Raw genomic sequence first — 7,781 nt, forward strand, 5'->3', positions numbered from 1 at the left:
CCTTTTTCCAGAACAACATCAATTAATGCTTTGATGTCCTATGAAACCTATTCCACAAACTTGCTTGACTTGCCTTGGTGCTTCTCCCTTTTCTTCTGTTGAAATTAGTTTCAACCTCTTGCTTCTTCTATTTAGTAGTACCAAAGGAATTTAAAGTTTCATCAATAGGTGCATAAATTAGCAACTGTGCATAACCATCTATAATTTGTACATCAACTTCATAACCCATTTCCTCAATCCAAATCTTCTGGGGCCTGACTGCCTCCATCAATTTTTCATCTTTCTTAACCATGAAGCATAACTTAGTTGAGTACTTCTCAACAATGTGCTTTGTAAACCTCTCCCTAGAATTCATAGCCTTCTAAAATTATTTAAAGTAACCCCACACTTTGTCATCATGCTAACTACCCAATGTAGCAATAGATTGTTTTATTTGCCTCCCTACCAAGATATCAAATGCCCATTGTCTCTTTCCAAAATTGGGAGTCTCATTGATGATAAAAAACATTAAACAGACAATTAGGTTTCCATACCGGAATGTTCCCTTCTTCTCTCCTTTGATCTTTCCTAGGTTAATCAACAATTCATGCAACATCCAACCACATAGATCTAACTTCTCATTTTCCCTCATCATCTTATGAGCTACATAAATACAGAAGCTAGAAATAGAATTTAGGTGGTTTGACTAAGTTACCTTGTAACCAATGACCATGCTTCTGAATCTGATATATATGTCGATGATAGTACTAGCCCTCATTGATCACTTGTCCGATGTTGTGCTAGTGATCATGTTGACCTAATCATTAGAAATCTTCTTCTTCAAATGTTGTCCAACCTGCAGTAAACTGGTGATTACCCTGATGGCCTCCTTCAAAATATTATATGGTCTATCCAACCAGATAAATTCTCCATGCACTCTGCTAAAAACATATCTGACAATTTCATCTTCAAATACTGGATTATCTAGAATGCCGGTAAATCCTAAGTCCTCAATATGCTGGTACTTGGGCTTAATCTTTCCAGAATCTCCCATTAACTCACTCATGTACATGCTATTAATATCACATGTTCTCAAATCCTCAATATAACAGTGAATGTAAGCTCTGACATCTTCAACATATACGACTCCTTTTGGGTTATGGGAAAAAGTGCCAACCGAATCGTCCAAAGTAGCAATATGCAGACATCTGTTGAAAATCGGCCTAGGATGGTCCTTGATCTCAACTAGAGTAGGATTTGCAATAAACATAGGTACAGATAATGATCATGCTTCCATGATGAAATATACATAGCCGTGAGATTGTTGCTAGTGAAAACCCCTAAAGAACTCTTCTGATCACTAGTGAAATTGCTCAAGATGATATCGATCACACTGAATCGCCTTAGACTTCCTCTGAATCACTCTGAATGCAAAGTGATCAGAAATGAAGTGAATTCATGGTTTTAACCTTCAAGAAACCCTAATTCATCATTGATATGAATGACTTCCGGTGGAAGATGCTAGATCTCCATCAAACATCTCCATGCCGGATAAGCATCTCCAATGTTTGGAACACCTTCTTGATTCTCTTCCCGGGGCATAAGTAGTGTCTTCATGAATTTTGCCCACCCCTAAGGCATCTGCCTCAATTACTGAATGAGCTTCCTGCTGGTGCAGGAGCAACCTCCTCTACCAGTTGAGTAACGGGTGCATTTCCATCTACTGATTGATCTTTTGTCTTCTCAACCCATCTCTGGGTATTATTTTGTCGGATTTCATTAACCTTCTCGTTTCCTCTATCATTTGATCCATTATTACCAACCGGTGGATATCTACTTCTACAGAACTTAGCAATATGTTCAACCTCATTGCATGCATAGCATGTAACATTGTTCTTTTGAATTGCTTTGCTAAAACCGATATAATTGTTTGACCTGCACTAATTAGCCATATGACCAAATTTTTCACATTCATAACACTTAACATTTATTCTGCAATCTTATTTCTTATGACCATACTTATTGCATTTAGAACATTGACAGGGAGCATAATCAGGGTTCTAATTTTCTCTATTTCTACATTTCCTAGCCATGTGACCAAATTTATTACAAACAAAACATCTACCATTAAATTTATAAGCATTAAGTTTCCTTATCGGTGCCTTTGGGTTTTGATCTTCATTTGTAGTACTGAAACTCTGTCCTTGTTCAAATCCAACTCCACTAGAATCTCCATTCTACCTTTGTCTTTTCAATAACTTATCTAGTTGTGTTGAACTAACCTTAAATTTTTCTTTATACTCACTTGCAATAGTCAGATCATCTCTCAGAATTATCATTTGTCTCTCAAGTTCTTATTCATTACCCTAAGATTGTACCAAATTAGTTCTTAACATATCATTTTCATGAACCAACATACACATTCCTCAAATTTGTTTTTCAGAGATACAACAAGATTTTCTTCATTTTTCTTCCAGTCTTCAATCTCCTTTGACATCCTCATAGTTATAGCTTGCATTTCATTCCTCCTGACCATGTTCTCCTGACTTAGCTTCTAACATCTCTTATTAAGTGCATCTTTCTCTTCATTATCCTTGTTTTGCAAAAGTTCCTTCCTCCTAGATTTAACAGATGATAGTCTCTCCTGTAGGACAAGAATGAATTCTTGAGCAGAATTCAATTCATCTTGTAACTTCAAGTTATTCATCCTTTCAGCATCATAATCTTCAAGTGCTACCTCAAGTTGCTTCTCCAAACTCATATCCATGGATTCCAAATTTAGGATCTTCCTCAAGCTATTAAACTTCCTCCAAGGCACAAGGCTCTAATACCAATTGTTGGAATCCAAGAACACTGAGAGGGGGGTGAATCAATGTTCTATCAGAATGATCAATTTTAACCTTATTAAAACATGCATTCACCAACTGGTATATTGGTACATATAAGATTGAAAGAAGTAAAGAAATCAATAAGCCAATCACACAAATGAATACCATAACCCAGAGAATTATATGTGGAAAACCTCAAAGAGGAAAAACCACTGTGGGATTTGTGACCCACAATGACAATCCACTGGCCATATGAAGAGATATTACAAAATGTAGGGGCCTGCACTTGCAAGAAGGCTTACAACCTATTAGAGCACACTGCTAAATCAAAAAATGGGCCTCACTAACTACATACAAATCTAGACTACAATCTAGAGAAATGATTGAAATGCAAAGATAGTATCTCCTATGCCTGAATACACTTCCGGTCTGAAACCCTAAACCCTTACTGGAATACCCTCTTACAAAGTATCCTCATATACATGATCTCTCTCATATATTTTGCATCTCCATTACATTCCATAACCTTACATATCCATATCCTTCCCTATTACTAAATGATCTAATCATCTGACCTATATACCCCTTTGCTAGACACAATGTGCCACTTAGAGGGGAGGGGTAAATCAGTGGTTTATTAACTTTTCCCTTTATCTACCCTATGGGTGATTACCGGTTATCATCCTATTACCTAGTGGGTCTACTAGTAAGATAAGTGAAGACAATGCAATGCAAGTATACACAAGGGCACATCCCATAACACTAGTATATATGAGGAAAACCAAAGATGGGAAAAACCTCGGTGAGAAATGTTGTTGGATTCTACTGCTCCAATCCAGCCTCACAATAAAATACTTCGGTTACAACATTTAGGGCACCAAACTAAGGAGTACCACTACTGTAGTATATGGGCACCAACCCAAAGGAGCTACAACCCCTACACTGAGTGCCAACCCAGTGACCTTCAAAGAATCATTATCAAATACAAAAGTAATAACCTGTTGTAGTCACACAAATCTATCCATTTTAATTAAATGAATATTTCATATTTATTTGATTAAAAATCCACTAGCCATCAGTTAATTAAATTAATATTTAATTAATTCATCCCCAAACATTCTTCTATTAATTAAATAAATTATTCAATTTATTTTAATTAATTCATTAAACCAAATACAAATCAATTAAATAAATAAAATCTATTTATTTAATTAAATCCCCCTTTTCCTCTTTTAAATAAATTAAATAAAACATTTATTTAAATCATTATCCCCACCCCACTTGCATTTTCCTACAAATGCAACTTGCACACATTTTGAAATAAATGAATTTTTATTTTAAATAAAATCCTATTTTTCCCTCACCCACCAAATCCACTTGCAAAATCTAATCCCCTTCTAGATTCTTCTAACCCCTTTCCTAATTAGCCTAATCCATCCCCTAAATATTGTCACATTCCTAAGCAAAGGGAAGTCACTTCTCAAAATCCTCAAAGTCTTGGATAACCATTAAAGGTTTTCAACCTTCAACCACTAAATCCTCAAAGTCTTTGATAGCCATTAAAGGCTTCCAACTTTCAACCACTTAATCCACAAAGTCTCCAATAACCATTAATGGTTAACCCAAACCCTCCTACATGGTTAAAACATTTGTTTTGACTCAACCTCTACCCAACCCAAGGGTCTCATCAAGCCTTTAATGCTTTGACCATGATTATCTCTTAATCATTTGCACAAAGGTTTATCCTTGCATTAACTCCTAATCTAGTGGGTAATCTTAATTTAGACTTGACCCTTAGCCTTTAGATAACCATGAGGTCTTCTCAGGCCTTTAATGCCTCCAACCTCTTCTCTCAACCCAATCCTGTGTGGACACTTGTCACTATTTTATTGGTGCCAATTGTGCACATGGATCCCCAACTTTCAAGCTTGACCGTTGATTAAACCTTTCAATCCTGGCCATCCATTGCTCCATTTTTCCTATAAATAGAGCCCATTCCTTCATAATCCAGATCCTGAAAACTTGTATGCATTTAGGCTATAGACATTTTTAGAGAGCATTTAGCATAAGCAATCTAACATCTTATCATTTTGGTTAAAATACATCATTTTAGCATTAGTATTAGCTTTTTATTTCACATTTAGAGCTATACTACAATCTCAATCCTCCATAAGCATCCATAGTGCAAAAAGCTACTGAGAGCTACACTATTTTGGAACTTGGAGAGGAGAGGAACAAGGGAGAAGAAGCTAAAGCCATGCTAAGAGGCAGTTGGAGATGCCTCATAATCTGTGTTTTGTTTATTAGATAAATTAGCATGTCTTTTGTGTCTCTTTTGGTATGCCTTCATAGTTTAGTTTTAGATTGATTAACACTAATGTTTTGTGTGTTTTGTGTTCTTTGATCATAGACTAACCTTGTGCGATTTTGCAGGGCATCATTTGGTGAACCCGACGTGAATCGAACACGCAACCTTCTAATCTTTTTTTTTGTTAACTAACATGTTTGATTGTTGAAAGTACCACACAGGTCGCGCTTCGGCGCTATTGAACACGTTTCAGCGCTACCGACAATTTTTATTTTAGCGCTATTGTTTTTACAATAGCGCTATTGTAAAAGTTTCGGCGCTGTTGAAATCTTTTTAGCGCTTTTGTTGTTATTCTAGTGCTATTGGAAACATTCTAGCGCTTCTGCCTTTCTGTAACTTCTGTTCTTTCAACGCTACTGTTTAAATTAGCGCTTCTGTTCAACGCAGACTAGCGCTATTGTATAAATTAGCGCTTCTGTAAAAACACAAACTAGCGCTATTGCGATAGAGTGTTGTCCAAGTCGCCTTGTAACCGAAAAATTGAGTATCTTAGGCTTGTGGAAGCCCCCCTTGAACACCGATTTTTACTAATTTGTTTTTGTTCATACAGGTTAACAACTCACCATAAAAATCACAAATTTGTCATTTAGTGCTTAAAAAGAACTTAAAACTACAAAACAAAAAAAAATTTCATTGTTTTCTAGTTAGGACTCATCTTTATTTTTGGTGTTTAAAATCAACCAAACAAAGTTCTTTTCTTGCATCAAATCTAAAAATCACAAGCCACACTTCAAATTTTGGTGCAGTTAAAAACTTACAAACCACTTGTTTTTGCAAAAACGATTTTTACTTCAAAGCAAACGTGTTTTCCATTAAGTTGACCAGGATTTTCGAATTCTAGATTACAAAACACATTTCTTTTTGAAGTTAAAAAGAACACCATGGCTGTTGGAGCAACATCTCCAAATAGTTAGATCACATTTGCAAATGCTGGATTAAAAAGAACAAGTGTTTTACGTGTTTGGCACGCTTGTGCACAAAGGTCAGTCGGGTGGTCCTACTTCTAACACACACTATCCTCTCCCTTGGCTCTCGTGGTCCTAGGTGCAAGAGAAAAGTGTTAGTAACACTCACATTTTATCTTTTTAAGAGAGGCCTGCCAAGGGATCGATACTCTTGGGAACGACCTCGAGCGGTAAAACCTTCGAGCCGCTATAGAAATTAGGTGAGAGCGAAAGTTGTAGCCTTGGGTATAGCTATTCCTACAGTGTAACTGGCCGAAAGGACAAATGGGCCCCACCACCAGTTACAAGGCTCTTAAGTGAGTCACTGCAGAATGAACTTATGTCCAAAAACATCGAACATGACTAAACACCTTTAAGTAGTAGCCCACCTGTTCTATTGATTGAGGATATTTGAGATATAATTTAGTGCAAGAGCATAGATGGTTTTGCTCCCAAGATACTCACCATACATATTTCCTTGAGTAGAAACATAGCTTTTTGAAAAGTCACTTGTGGCTTGATAAAAGTGGTGACTCCCCCATCATAGGGATCATCTATTTGTTATGCTCGTGCAAGACTTAGTATATCACATCCTTACCTGCCACGACGGGATTCATAAGGTATGTAGTACCAAAGTCGAAGAAATATCAAGATGTGGGCTAAATTTATCACAACTGGCCATTTGACCTTAGGGATAAAAAGTGTTTGAAGTGTGTTTGTTTTACAGACCTAGTGCAAATTGAGCCGACTTCAGGCTTTGGAAATACACCTTAAAATAAATCTAAAGGAAGGGTCAAAAACAAGTCCAAGGATTGGGTTGATCTAGACCCATACTCATTTGTGCCTTTGAGGTTACAATCTTGTGTTTGTGTGCTTGCTTTGTTTTCTTGTGAAAGAAAAATCAGAAAATCAATCCCAAAAACAAAGTATTCATCCAACATTTCTCAAAACAACCAAAAATACCAAAAACAAAGTGCAAACAACACAGAGTCACAACTTTTATGACCATTCTTCACATCTTGCGAAAGAAGAAGTGTCATCAGAATATCAACTTGACAAGAAGACCATTGAGCTCAAAGGCTTTAATCAAAAGGAGGAAATTCTTCTATATCAATCGACAAATCTTTGTCTCCCATAGAGTCTTTCTACATCGCATGCGTCTATACCTTCAAGGTAAAACAAACGAGTTTGATTCAGAATCATTGAACCGCAGAGCTTTTATGCAATATAGAGCTCTGAGTTATCACAAAAATCAAGGAGGAAAGATTAATCCCAATTTCTTCCCAAACATCTGTATCACCTACAACACAGCTCGAGAAGTACCACCAACGCCTGAAGGGGAAGAAGAAGAGTTTGTCCCATTTGTGACACAAAGTTTTTATTGAAAGTTGAAAAACAAAAACATCCATCATCTTATTCATACATCATCACTTCATCATCAATCCATCCCAAAAACTCTCAAAACATTAAGAGGTTCTTGTCCCAAGATTCCTTTTTAGATATTGCTTGAAATCAAACACATCACATCACTTTTTAGATTGTTTCTACATCTAGGATAAGCTCATCCTAAGAGACACATCTACGCAGGTTAAAACTAGTTCATGAGTGAATCCTCTCATTGCTAGGTAGTCAGAATCTGTAACACATCTCAGATTTCTCTAC

Source organism: Cryptomeria japonica, chromosome 4 (assembly GCF_030272615.1).
Source record: "Cryptomeria japonica chromosome 4, Sugi_1.0, whole genome shotgun sequence".
Taxonomy (NCBI): domain Eukaryota; kingdom Viridiplantae; phylum Streptophyta; class Pinopsida; order Cupressales; family Cupressaceae; genus Cryptomeria; species Cryptomeria japonica.